General features: G+C 41.0%; 1 long non-coding RNA gene across 1 annotated transcript; it reads left to right on the top strand.

Annotated features, from left to right (window-relative positions):
• The first annotated feature begins 622 nt into the window (after positions 1-622).
• Positions 623-1,741, top strand: LOC120222950. Its single transcript, XR_005526154.1, has 2 exons — positions 623-652; positions 1,536-1,741. It is a non-coding gene; the product is annotated as an uncharacterized LOC120222950 (long non-coding RNA).
• Positions 1,742-14,264: the final 12,523 nt, after the last annotated feature.

Below are 14,264 nucleotides of genomic sequence, written 5' to 3'. Positions count from 1 at the left end.
CTTCTGTACAGTCAGCTGCCATATGAAGAGAGGCAGAGAATTCCCAGCTCCCAGGACCCTCTATGTCCCCATCTAGATGTTTCCCTGAAAGGGACAGCCAGCTCTGATGTCTGATCAGTGGACTAACACACCTGTTATCCTACTCTCCAGAGAAGGACTCACTGGTGTGCTCACCTTGTGTCTGGCTGGTCTTGTGCTGGTGTCCAATGAGAGATGAGTGGTGCTGTCAGTGTTGCTGCAGACCACGCAGGCTCCTTGCTGTGCAGCCTTCCATCCTGTGCATTCATGGTGCTGTGGATGTGACTAGTAGCTACAGATCATCAGGAAGAGTGCTGCAGGGAAGATTCTAGTGCATGCCTTAGGTGCAAATCAAGACCCCTTTCTGTTGGTTATATGCTTACAGAGAAATTACAGAGGATTTACATATCCTATTTATACGTATATTTTCATCTTTTGCCCACTTTTCTACTTGATTTTCTGTCTTTTATTCATTCATGGAAAGCAAATATTTAGACAGTTGTTTTATAATTTCTTCTTGACAGGGGTGGACAATGTTATTTTTAATGGAGCTGAAGTTGCACCACACAATTTATAAAAGCAGGATGAAGACATAAACAACTGTCCCTTGCAAGAAGACCCAAGAGTGAAAAAGGTTTTAGAATAAAATTAAAAACAATATTAGGGAGGGTCTATGAAAGTAAGCTTGGGTAGTTTTTAGGGATGATCCTGGGCCAGAAAAAGCATTCTGGTCCCTCTCTCCCCAGGTCCCAGGGCACTCCCCGCCCTGGGGAGGAAAGTTGGTCACACTAAGCAGACAGAGCTGCTTCCAGCAGAGCAGTGAACCTGAGCTCTGTGCTCACCTGGCTGCTCCACCAGAGACACCCTGTGGACACTGATATAACCTTCCTCCCAGGATGGAGTCCACCTCAAGAGCCCATCCTGGATGCTTCCTTGGACCTCAGGCTTGGACAGACCTTCTTCACTCTCTGTGGTCCTAGTTCTTCCCTTGCTCCTGTATTTTGGTTTTGGAGCACTGTTTAGTTTGTTTGGTCATCCCACCTTCCCCTCTATTCCCCTGGGCTTCTAGGATGTGTCTCAGTCTTGCATTCCAGCCTTAGAGGTAGCCTCCTCTCAGGGTAGATTTGCAGCTGCTGCTGAATATTGGGTGTCCAGCTGGACCACCTCCTGGGTAGTCTGCTGGCTCCATCAGAGCTCACGGATGTGTGTAGGGGTGGTGTTGAAGCCATGTCTACTTGATTCTCTACCACATGCACTGGTAGGACCTCTGAAGGGCCAGTGATGGTCCCACCACATGCTCTCTCAGGAGCCCCTGTCCCACATGTGCAGATTGAGCAACCCCTGCCCAACATTTGGGTGGAACCTTGAGCTTCTCAAATACTACCCCAGGCCACTGTTTACTTTTGCTTTTCATCTTTTGTAGTTTTTCATGCACCTTGAACTCTTACTCAGTCCTTCATGATAAGTGTTTTCTATGTGTTAATCTCTGTTCTAATCTCATAATTACTTTTTTTCAGGTGAATTGCACCTTTATTGTGGATATCAGACCATGGTTTTCCCAGTTCTCCCTCTTGAACAGCACGTGTGTGTAGAAATAGGCTGGGAAGGAGCCCCTGGATCCTCAAGCAGAAGTTCCTTTTCCTCCAGAGAGTGACAGTCAGTCTGCATGTACTCCCATGTCTATTCAGCACCAGGAGAATTAAAGGCATCTCAGAGCACTTTATGGGTCCCTGTTAGTTTTGCACTTTCCTGCGTTGTTTTTATTTTATAAATGTTGCTGTGACAAGAAGTGGAGAATTGATCATCCTTATTGGTCTTACCTTGTCTGTCAGTGCAGAGTGTTGAGTCAATCAGACTTGCCAGCTCACGGGAGGCTGCTCTAGCGGTTCTTTCAGGGCCCCAGTGGTTGGTTGGTATATTTATCCATTCAGTTGTCTATCCATTCATCCATGCATCCATGCATCCATGCATCCATGCATCCATCCATCCATGCATCCATGCATCCATTCCTTCCTTCATTCTCCAGTCTTTCCAAGCCCCTCATCCATTCCACTCAAAAGGAATGCAGACAATTTTGTGAGGGAACAGCCACCTGCATCTTCTCTCTTCCATCTCAAGTGATAGGCTCACAATAGGGTGGTCCTTCTGAAGAGGGGCCATATCTCATCACAGGGGCTGGAGATGGGTGAATGAAGCTGACAAAAGGCTTTGCCCTCCATGGATACCCATCAGGGTATCTGCACATAAGCCTCAATGACACATAATTAGGTCTTCTCCAGAGCCTCTGAGGACTGCTCAGAACACAACAGCTCTAGTCACTATGTCTCATCTGGTCCCTGATGCCTGTATCCCCCATCCAGCCCAGCCAGGCCTCCATGGCTGTCAATACCAATCACTACTCCTAGGACAGACACTGTGGTGACAGACACCCAGCCTAATGAGTAAGTCTGTCTTCTGGGATCCTCATGAGGATGCCCTGGAGGGACAGAGTAAAGAGAGTATGGGAGCACCTGGGGGAATGACTGGGGCAGAGAGGCAGTAGTGATACTGCTTGGAGGAATCCTTCAGAATGCAGAGGCAGAGCATCTTTCTTCCTTCCTTCTGGGTTTCTAAGGACTCTGATCTGAGTGGCTCCTAGTTGAAGATCAGCCTGTTTTCCTGGCCTGTCTTTTCATGAAATGGTCATAGGAATGATATGACAGAATTTCCCAAGACAATTTGGGACAGTTCCATTGGGCACAGCACAAAAATAGTGGCCTGATTCAGCTTTGTTTTTTTTGACACATCTGTGTGTAAAGTTTGTGGCCTCTCCTACACTTTGATAGGGACATACACAAATTTACAAGGGTAAGTCTGTGTGGTCAACAGATTATAGATCACTATTATCCGCCCTTGCCTGAGAGTACTCAGGTTCTGAAGGATTGTGGCTTCACCTGAGGAAATCCTCATGTCCTGTTCTTTCTCACTATGTCTGTTGTGTCCTCTCTTGATCCTTGAAAATCCTCTCGGTTTCAATTTACAAATCTCCTAGAGATCAGGCCATACCCACCTTCCTTACTGTAGAAGAATCTTTGTGAACCAAAATTAGAAATACATACAGTACCCAGGTGATTGACACTGTGGCCGCAGTTGGGAAATAGTTCTCTAAGGAACTGCAATATTTAGAAATGTGTGAATCGCAGTTAGTGTATTTTGTTTGTGACCTATGCCTTTCCTCTGGTTCCTGCTCTCATAGAATATAGAATTAGAAACATGTCCTCATTCACTCAATTGATGTTCACAGGTCATTGTTTATGAGTCTTTGGCAGGGTGGGTAAATGTGCCTGCCACCATTGCCCTTGATGAGCACACATTAGTAACTTTTGAATGATACAGCATTATCCAAGGAGCAGCCTGTCCTGTGTCACTGTGTCCTGGAGAGACTTCTCCAGGTCTAGCCCAGTCATGTGTTGTTCCCAAATCAGTAGGGAGTAAAAATACACTTGAAAGTTACAATATAAGCACCCACATAGAAACATTTACATGGATTTCAGAAATTCTCTATTTCCACAAATTCAGAATGTTCTATGGGATTTCCTGGCTTGAAGGAGCAGAGCTTTTAGGAATATATTTGTGAGACCCGTTCTGAAATGGGGGCTTAAACAAAAATCTCAGTACTAGATTCTTTGGAGAAGCTTCAAAGGGGAAGATGAAGGAGAAAGGTGGGGAACCATACTCCCTGCAAGGTTGATGTCATGGAATTTAAGTGATGAGATGATCTCTGTTAACCCTTGCCACCAGCCTCCTTCCCTATTTCCCTACTAAGGCCCTGGTAGCTAGTCTCATGATTCTCTACTGTGCTCTTCCTAAACTGAGCTCACAGATTGAATCTAGTTCTTACCATCCATTAACTCTTTGTTTTCCAAATGCAAAAATCCATAGGCATTAGCAAGGAAACAAAGGCTTAAAATATGTGTAAGGAATTTACCCAAGGGATACAGAAATGCTGATGCATACGAGCACATGTACTCCAATGTTCATAGCAGCACTCTCCACAATAGCTAAAACATGGAAAGAGCCTAAGTGTCCATCAACGGACGAATGGATCAAGAAGATGTGGTTTATCTATACCACGGAATACTACATGGCAATGAGAAACAATGAAATCTGGCCATGTGTAGCAACATGGATGGACCTTGAGGGTGTTATGCTGAGTGAAATAAGTCAGGCAGAGAAGGACAAATACCATATGTTTGCACGTATATGAGGATTAAGAGGAACTTAACTGAGGAACAAGGGGGAGAAGAAGGGGAGAAATGGTGGGGGAAAGGGAGAGATGCAAACCATGAGAGACTCTTGAATGATGACAAAAACAGAGCACTGATGGATGTGGGGGGGAGGGGGGATGGGCATGGAGGAGGGCACTTGTGGGGATGAGCACATGGAAACTAATTTGACAATAAACTATATGTAAAAAATAAATAAATAAATAAATATGTGTAAGGAGTCATTTGTTATCTCCTTTCTGTGATGCTTTCCAAATATTATTGTCAGAGCAAAATCATATACCACAGAAACTGCTGCTGTTTATCTGCTTTCCTGTCCTCTCTTAGAAGCTCCATTTTCAGCCCAGGAATAGCATCAGCGAATCAAAACCAACAAATCAATGTCCTGAAGCATGAAATTTGTTAGGCTGAGCCCATCACGTCTGTCGCCAACTGCCCCAGACTCAGGTGCCATTCCTCAGTATTTGCCAAATGTCCTCCTAGCATGTCCATAAGGCCGGTATGACCTCTTTTTCCTCTCTAGTATCCTGGTCTCACCCACTTTCAGAATTTACTCTTTAGATGATAACATCCATTATCTTTGAAATTGTCTGTGTCTTACATAGACCTGCCCCATGGTTACATTCTGCACATCACTGTCAGATGAAGGTAAAATATTTTCCAAATCATGCAAAGGCTCAATTAGTTCGACATGTTTAAAACAAAGAATGTCCATCACTCTGTCAAAAATAATCATTTAAAAAAACAAGACTTGATGGATAAATCAAGAGCAAAATTCAATAATAGAAACAAAACTGAAAATATACCTAGAAAGTCCAGTTATCAGATATGGGGCTTTAACATGCCCAAGATGAATAGGTTCAGGGGAAAAAGATGGATAGTACCAGCAAAGAAGTAGAAGCTGCCAAAAAGAATAAAAGGAAAGTTTTAGAATTGAAAAATATAGTAACAGAAATGAATAATGAGATAGGCAGGTTAACCTCGGATTCAGAGCAGCTGCATGGGGGTTAGACTGCAGGGAGGCAGACCTAAGCAGATACAGGATGGGAAGCATGAGAAAGGTAAGGTGAGATCTCCTTCACAGAGGAAGAAACAGACCATGGAAGAGAAGCAATATTGCTGATGTATCCCAATGCTTATAGCAGTGCTTTCAACAATAGCCAAATTATGGAAAGAGCCTAAATATCCATCAACTGATGAATGGATAAAGAAGATGTGGTTTACCTATACAATGGAATACTTCTTGGCAATGAGAAAGATTGAAATCCTGCCATTTACAGTAATGTGGATGGAACTGAAGGGTATTATGATAAGTGAAAAAAGTCATTTAGAGAAAGACAGATATTATGTGTTTTCACTCCTATGGAACTTGAGAAACTTAATAGAAGACATGGGGGAAGGGAAAGGGAAAAATAGTTACAGAGAGGGAGGGAGGCAAACCATACAGACTCTTAAATACAGAAAACAAACTGAGGGTTGATGGGGGGGGTGGTGAGGGAGAGGGGAAAATAGGTGATGGTCATTGAGGAGGGCAGTTGTTGGGATGAACACTAGGTATTGTATGTAAGTGATGAATCATGGGAATCTACCCCAAAACCAAGAGCACACTGTATACACTATATGTTAGTCAACAGACAATAAATTAAAAAAGAAAAATGTAAAGCTTGGGTTCTCTAGAACTGAACAAAGACATCAAGCCACTGATTTAAGCAATGTCATAAATTCTAATAAGCAGGGTATAATAAAAGAAATCCATAACTGAGAATAAAAGAGTTCAAAATCAAATTTAAGGAGAAAAAAATCTTAAAATCAGCCAGAGGTAAAAAGATTTCTTATTTTCAAAAACAAACATTATTGGGCTTTCAGCTGAGCTCAGGAAACAATGAAAAGATAATGCCATGCATCTACTAACTGCTGAAGGAAATTAATTATGGACTTAGAGTCCCTCAGCCCAGAAAGCCTTTCTCAAAATTGTATACAAAATGAAGTTATTTTAAACAAGCAAAATGGCAGGTAGTTGTTGCCAGTAGAATTGGCCTAAAATAAATTCTAAATGGAATTCTCTGGAAAGGAAAAACAGATGGAGAAATAGTATGGAGGGAAGAAAGGAAGAACACTCAAAAGGAAGAATATGTAAATAAATGTAGATGATATTGACTCTAAGAAATGGTAGTGTATTGACGACTGTTAAATAGATACAGAGTTAGCATACATGAAAATAGCACAAAGCTGGAACAGGAGTCAATGTGGCTAGGATGATGTAAATGCACTGGATGCCTTAATTAAAACACACAGTTAGTTGACTGCTAGAAAAGTACAAGAAGGCAAAACAGAAAGGAAACACATCTAAACATATGAACACAGAGATTTTGGAAAAGTGAGAATGGATTAAAGTATACTATGTCAATGCTAACCAAAAAAATGTCAGTGTGGCTGCTAAGATTCCGTAAAATAAACCCTAAGACAAGAGGCAGTGCTTGAAATAAAGGTGGCCAGTTTACTGATGGAAACGTTTATCTACTAGGAAGATGTAACAACTCTAAGTGTGTAGGCAACTGTCTCGGAATACCCGGAGTACAAACAGAAATAATAAAATTCACAATAATGGCAAGAGGATACAAAACACAACCCACAAGGGCTGATAAAACTCAGCTGACATAGTACATCAGTCACGTTCTAAAGTTCCTGTAGAGATGTACCAAATTGTCCTTGGTTTACACTGAACGTCACTTATACTCTGATCATAAATACATTCTCTCTTCCAGTGCATATGAGACATTTCCAGAATTTATCAATTGTATACCACAAACTAAATCTCAACAAAATTCACAGGCCTGACACCATGCAGACCATTTAATAATCACAGTGAAATTGAGGTGGAAATCAATACGAAAATGTTAGAGACTTCCAGAGATCAGAGGAAGCTTCCCTTGTTTCTGTGGACCCTTCCCATCCTCTGTGCTGGCTCTCTCCTCAAAGTGATCCAGAGATTAAGGGGGATGGAATTGGAGGGTGTGTTGCTGAGAGAGAGAAACTTCTGAGGGGCTTCCTTCTGAGGGGATGTCTCCAGGCCAAACTCTTATGGGTAACTTTGCAGGGTGCAGGTAATTGTAAAGGCTCCATATGGAAGGCTTCATGGAGGAAATTGGCTTCACCTACCAGCCCTGTGCACGCATTTGCAGTCTTTGGAGAGAACTGAAGGCAAGGACTCACATGCCTCTCAAACCCATGGGGAAGGTACACCACCAAGATACTGCTTAGGGAGACTTCCTAATGGAAAAGGGGCACTTGATACTTTTATCTGCTCAGATCAGTTCTCAATACTTTCCCACTCAAAATCCTTCCTCCTCACCCTCTCAAGAAATCTGGAGTCCTCTCTAGTTTGGTTTTTTTCCATTCATTCATTCATTCATTCATTCATTTATTGTCTTTTTCCCCATACCTTCTCTAGTCCCCTTCCCCTCTTCTTAGGCAACCATTCTCATGCCTTTTATGTGTACCTTTGCATTGGTATTCTTGAAGGATAGGTAGTATTGTTTTGTGTCCATAATAGTTATTTAATTGGGTTGTGTTATATACTTTCTTTTGAATTTGATTTTTTCCTTTTAACATTGTTTTTTAAAAGATCCATTCTTGGGGTGCCTGCGTGGCTCAGTCGCTTACCTGACTGACTCTTGATATCAGTTCAGGTCATGAGCTGTGTCTGGCCCCATGTCTAGCTCTGTGCTAACAGCATCGAGTCTGCTTGGGATTCTCTCTCTCCCTCTCTCTCTCCCTCTCTACCTCCCTCTCAAAATAAGAAATAAACATTTAAGTGTCTGTTCATGTCTTCTGGCCATTTCTTCACTGGATTATTTGTTCATAGCAGCACTCTCAACAATAGGCAAAACATGGAAAGAACCTAAGTGTCCACTAACTGATGATGGATCAAGAAGATGTGGTATATTTATACAATGGAATACTACATGGCAATGAGAAAGAATGAAATCTGGTCATTTGTAGCAACATGGATGGAACTAGAGGGTGTTATGCTGAGCGAAATAAGTCAGGCAGAGAAAGACAAATACCATAGGTTTGCACATATAGGTGGATTAGGAGGAAGTTAACAGAGGATGATGTGGGAGAGGGGAAAAAGAGTTGGGTAGAGAGAGGGAGGCAAACCATGAGAAACTCTTGAAAGCTGAGGACAAACTGAGAGCTGATGGGGGTGAGGGAGAGGGGAAGGGGGTTGATGGGCATGGAGGAGGGCACTTGTTGGGATGAGCACTGGGTGTCACATGTAAACCAACTTGACAATAAACTATTTAAGAAAAAAAAGAAATAAACATTTTTAAATAAATAAATAAATAAATAAATAAATAAGATCCATTCTTCTTCCTCTGTATACATCCAGGCTAGCTTCTAAGCCTGAATTATGCTTTGTGGGGAAGTGCCCACTACTTTACCCACCTTTTTCCCACCTCTATGTACCTTTTGAGTCCCCTATCAGATTTGATGTAGTGAATGTTTTCTTTTAGGTCATTTATAGACATCCTGAAAAATCCCTTGGACTGGTACTCAGGAACAGACTTTCTGTGTCTTGGGCTTTGCAAACCCTCAATTTATCCTCCAGAACGGATGTGCCAGTCCTCATGCTCTCCAGCTGCTCAGGAGCTCCCCTGTGCCCCTGTGATCAGTATCATCAAGCTTTCTCATTTTTAATAGCCTCGTAGGTGAAAAGGATTAACCCATTTCACTGGTGACACCTATTTTCACTTCTTTGGTTACCAGTGAGTTTGAATATATTTTGATAGGCTCAGTCTGCTAGGCTTCCTCTATGACAATGTCTGGCTCATAAAATTCTTTCATGACTAAGAAATCTGGTCATTTCTTAGTCTCAGATTTGGCAAATATCTTTGCTTATTGACTTTTGTTAATGATATCTTTTGTGAAACAGACATCCTAAATTTTGTGAGTTTTAACATGGTGTGCCTAGAGATTTTTAATATATTTTGAGGCCTTTTCATCTCTGCTTATTTTGGGGCTTCTTGATCTATCGATTTTTGTCTTCATAGCTATCAGATAAAAAGCTGACCACTTACCTGTTTTCCCCTGCAGCTATCTCATTTCTTGCTAGGTTTGTGTTAGGTTATGTTAGGCCTATAATTGTTTTGATAACTGTATCTTCTTGTTCTATGTCTTCTTTTGTCATTTTTTCCTCCTATATTAGGTTTTCTATACTATGTTACAAATAACCACAGGTTTAGCAGCTTAAAATAATACCCATTTAGCTACACATGGCCAGATTTCATTCTTTCTCATTGCCATGTAGTATTCCATGGTATAGAGACTCTTGAATGCTGACAAAAACTGAGGACTGATGGATGTGGGGGGGAGGGGGGGTGGGCATGGAGGAGGGCACTTTGGGGATGAGCACTGANCTTGAATGCTGACAAAAACTGAGGACTGATGGATGTGGGGGGGAGGGGGGGTGGGCATGGAGGAGGGCACTTTGGGGATGAGCACTGAGTGTTATGTGGAAACTAATTTGACAATAAACTATTTGTAAAAAAAAAATAATACCCATTTATTATCTTACAGTGTCTGTGGGTCAAACTTATCTGGATCCTCTCTGCAGGGTCTCTGCAGGCTGCATCCAGGTGTTGGGCCAAGACTGAGAACTCACCTGAGATGGGGTCCTCCAAGTTCATGTGGTGGTTGGCAGAATTCAGTTCCTGTGGTTGTAAGACTAAGGCTCTCAGCCATTAGGCTGCTATCCTGTTAACATAGTCTTCTGCTCAATATGTCCATTTTCTTAGATGATCTAGAAGTAAGAGACAAGAAGTAGCAGAGACACTTGCCTGTTGGCCTTGAAAGAGAAAATGGCCATATTGAGTAGAAGACTATTCTTTTCAAAAAACAGCTCTTATGAGATACAATTCACAGGCCATATAATTCTCTCATTTAGCAGTGGCTTTTCCTATATTCACAAAGTATATTCACAAAATTGTGCATCCATCACCAGAATCAATCTTAGAACATTTTCAATACTGCAAAAAGAAATGCCACACTCCTTAGGTATTGCCTTTCAGTTCTCAATCTCCCTCTGCCCCAGGCCTATCATCAACTAGCTTTTCATCTGTATAAATTTACCAACTCTGGACATTTTACATAAATGGAATCATACAATATAATGATTCAGCATCTTTCACTTAACCTAATGCTTCCGAGATTCATCTGTGCTGTAGTGTGTTATCAGTACTTCATCCACTTTTATTGCCTAATAATATTCTATTGTGTGGATATGCCACATTATATCTTATCCATTTTTTACTTGATGGACATGTGGGTTGTTTCCACCTTTAATCAATCATGGGTAATGGTTCTGTGTATACATTTTTGTGTGGACATAATTTTTCTCTTGGGTATACCTAGGAGTAGTAGGGCTGGAATGTATGGTAATTCTATTCTTTAACCATTTGAAGAACTACCAGTCTGTTTTCCAAAGTGGTCGCACCACTTTACATTCCCACTAGGAGTGTATGAGGGTTCCAATTTCTCCACATGCTTGCCAATACTTGAAATAATCCATCCTTTTTGTTCCAATCATCCCAGTGGTGTGAAATGAGCTCATTGTGGTTTTGATTTGTGTCTAGACCCTCTTTTAAAGGACTCATTTAATTAGGTCAGCTCTACCCAAGATAATTCCCCTTTGTATTATCTTAAAGATCACTGGTTAGGGATCTTAATTACTTCTGCAAAATGTCTTCCTCTCTGCCATACAACCCAACCTCATTACAGGAATGGTATCTCATATGTTTACATGTTCTACCCACAATCGATGGGAGGGGAGTATACAGAATGTATATACCAGGGAATATATCTTGGTTGTCATCTTAGAGTTCTGTTTACCACAGTATGACTTTTTTGGCCTTAAGCTTTATTTTGTCATTTATTAAAACTGATGCTTTAATTTTCTTTTTGCTACACATTTGCCTAACTATTTTTCTATGCTTTTATTTTTGTCTTTTCTGTTCCTTTTTGTCTTAAGTGTATCTTTTGTAGACATATGCTATGGGTATTTTTTAAAAAATGTAATCTGTGAATTTCAACATTTTATTTAATGAAGTACTTTTATTACTATTATACTACATGTCTTTTCTGCCATTGTCAATACTTCTCATTTATTGAATGTTCTCATTTTGCCCTATTTTTTTTATTTTTTTTAATGTTTTATTTATTTCTAGGAGACAGAGAGAGTGACAGCATGAGCAGGGGAGGGTCAGAAAGAGAGAGAGAGTCACAGACTCTGAAACATGCTCCAGGCTCTGAGCTGGCAGTCAGCACAGAGCCCGACGCGGGGCTCTAACCCACGAACCGCGAGATCATGACCTAAGCGAAAGTCGGACGCTTAGCCGACTAAGCCACCCAGGCGCCCCTCATTTTGCCCTCTTAATATGCTTTTCAATGGGTAAATTGAAGTGTCTTTGGTTCCATTTGGTTTTTGTTCCTGTGATTATTGCTCACTTAACTTCAAAGCTGTTTTCATGCTTATTTACTCCTGTGGCTTCCAGTTCCTACCAAGCTGGTGGACTCCTTAGACTATTTGCTCTTTCCCAGGATCAGTGCTAGAAAGACTATAGAAATGAGAGAAATTGAGATTCCTATAAACTATTAAAGCATAAGAAAACAAAAACCATGTGAGACTCCTGGACTGACTAGAAGCTACAGGTTTATTTTTGTTCTATGGTAATCATTATTTACCTTTTCACCATAGAAATAGGTAGCAACCTCCAGGGCTGCATGTTCCAGGGCCATAGGATAAGAACAAAACAAGATTCCTTCTAGAAAATAGAGCTGGTGAAAACCAGTGAGGTCAAGGGTCTGCTTCCAGACAGCTATATAGCTCACCCCAAATCTGTAGTGTTATAAAGGGATTGAGACTGGTGGGGATGTTGGCTTGAGGTCAATGTTTTATGCATGTAGGATTTTGCAAATACAGTTGAGAACCTTGAAATGGGGAGATTATCCTGGATTATACCAGTAGATCATTGTAACCACAAAGGTCCTTGTAATGGGGGAGACAGGAAGCTCAGAATCATACAGACAGAGATGTGAAAATGGAAGCAGCAGAGGAGGTTGACAGTGAGAGGCGGAGAGAAAGAGAGGTACAGAGAGAGACACAGAGAGAGAGAAGTTGACAGAGAGTTTGATGATTCTTCATGGAGGAGGGGACGGTGAACCAAGGGATTTAGGCAGCCTTTGAAAGCTTGAAAAGACAAGGAAATGCACTTCCCTATAAGTCTCCAGAAAGAATGCAGCCCTACTTGTACTTTATTTCAGCCAGTGACAGTTGTTCTGGACTTCTGAGCTCCAGAACTGTAGAACAATAAATCTGTGTTGTTTGTTTTGAGATGCTCGATTTGTGGTAATTTGTTATAGCAGCAACAGGAAACCAAAACAGGTGGATTGTATTTTAAGGTGTCTGCCTCCTCTCAAGGTTGCTTCATCACAATTTATGGGTGAATCCTTCACTGCTTGGTGGAGTGGCAACAAAGCAGGTGATAGATGAGGACTTTAGGGAATCTGGACCTTCATGCTCTGGTTTGCATCACCTTTCTTTGCCTTAACTTCACCAAATTTAGAGTCTTAATCCAGGTCACCATTCCAGACAGAGAAGCTGACACATTTCAAGGGAATGTGGACTTGCTGGCCCAAATAACTAAATACCTGAGGAGTACAATTATTAGCTTAGCAAAATGAAATCACTGTTTTTATAGATCAATATCAGCCAAATATTAGCAATTCCTTGTGGTTCAACTAAATAAGAGTGATTAAGCTATTGGCTGTGGACCATATCTGGTCCACTGCCTGTTTTTTCTTTAAGTTTTACTTGTTTTTGAAAAAGAGACAGAGAGGGAGGAGAGAGAGAGAGACATGGAAAGGAGCAGAGAGAGGGAGACAGAGAATCCCAAGTAGGCTCCACACTGTCACTGTCTGATGTTGGGCTCAAACTCACAAACCGTGAGATCATGACATGAGCTGAAAGCAAGAGTTGGATGCCCAACTGACTGAGCCACCTAGACACCATCCACTGCATGTTTTTATAAAGTTTTATTGGAATAGAAATACTTATCTATTGAACAGAGAGGCATGTTGCCTCTGGTGGCTATCATGCTACAATGGCTCAGTTGAGAAATTCTTAGAGACTGCATAAAATATTTTCTATCTGCCTCTTTAGAGAAAAAGTTTTGTGGTCTCTGCTCTATACCATTTGAAGCAGAATTGTCAGACAAGATTGCTGAAAATTTTAAAACAAGTAAGATAAATTATTAAAAAGGTAATGAAAGGTTTTTGTAACCTGAAAAAAAATAGCCAAACATTTATTTAAAAAATAGAACCACATTGAATTACTAGATCTAAAAAACCCAAGGAGTGGATAAGTATAGCAGAGAAAAAGATAGGATATTAAGAAGGACACATATAAGAGAGGAATGAATCATGTGGTGGACAAGCTAGCTGAGAAATGCTCTCAGAAGGCAGCAGGAAAGGATAACAAGATAAGAAAGAGAAAAATGAACTACTAAAAATGACAACAGTTGCAACAGTGGGAACATAGGAATCCCAAAAGGAGACAAAAATAAAAGGGTAGAAACATTTGAAGAAAGAATGGAGATACATTGTCCAGAATTAAATGGAAGACAAAGTACCTCAGGTATAAAGGTTCTATATCAATCAGCTGCTGCTGCAGCCTCAAATCTCAGTAGCCTATAGCAAAGCATTTACTACTCCTCCCTGACAAGTATGTAGAATCACAAGAACAGCTTGACTATGTTCAGAGAAGCCCAGAATTAAAATTCTCTGGGTAATATCCACATTGTGATGGTGTGTGCATGTGTGTGTGTGTGTGTGTGTGTGTGTGTGTGTACTTGTAAAGACCAAAGGGTTATGAGAGTGTTAGAGGTATGAGATTTTCTTTTACAAAATCAACAACTGTAACCA

This window comes from Hyaena hyaena, unplaced genomic scaffold (assembly GCF_003009895.1).
Source record: "Hyaena hyaena isolate Hyena2069 unplaced genomic scaffold, ASM300989v1 scaffold_928, whole genome shotgun sequence".
NCBI lineage: Eukaryota > Metazoa > Chordata > Mammalia > Carnivora > Hyaenidae > Hyaena > Hyaena hyaena.
This window is presented reverse-complemented; position numbering and strand designations above follow the sequence as displayed.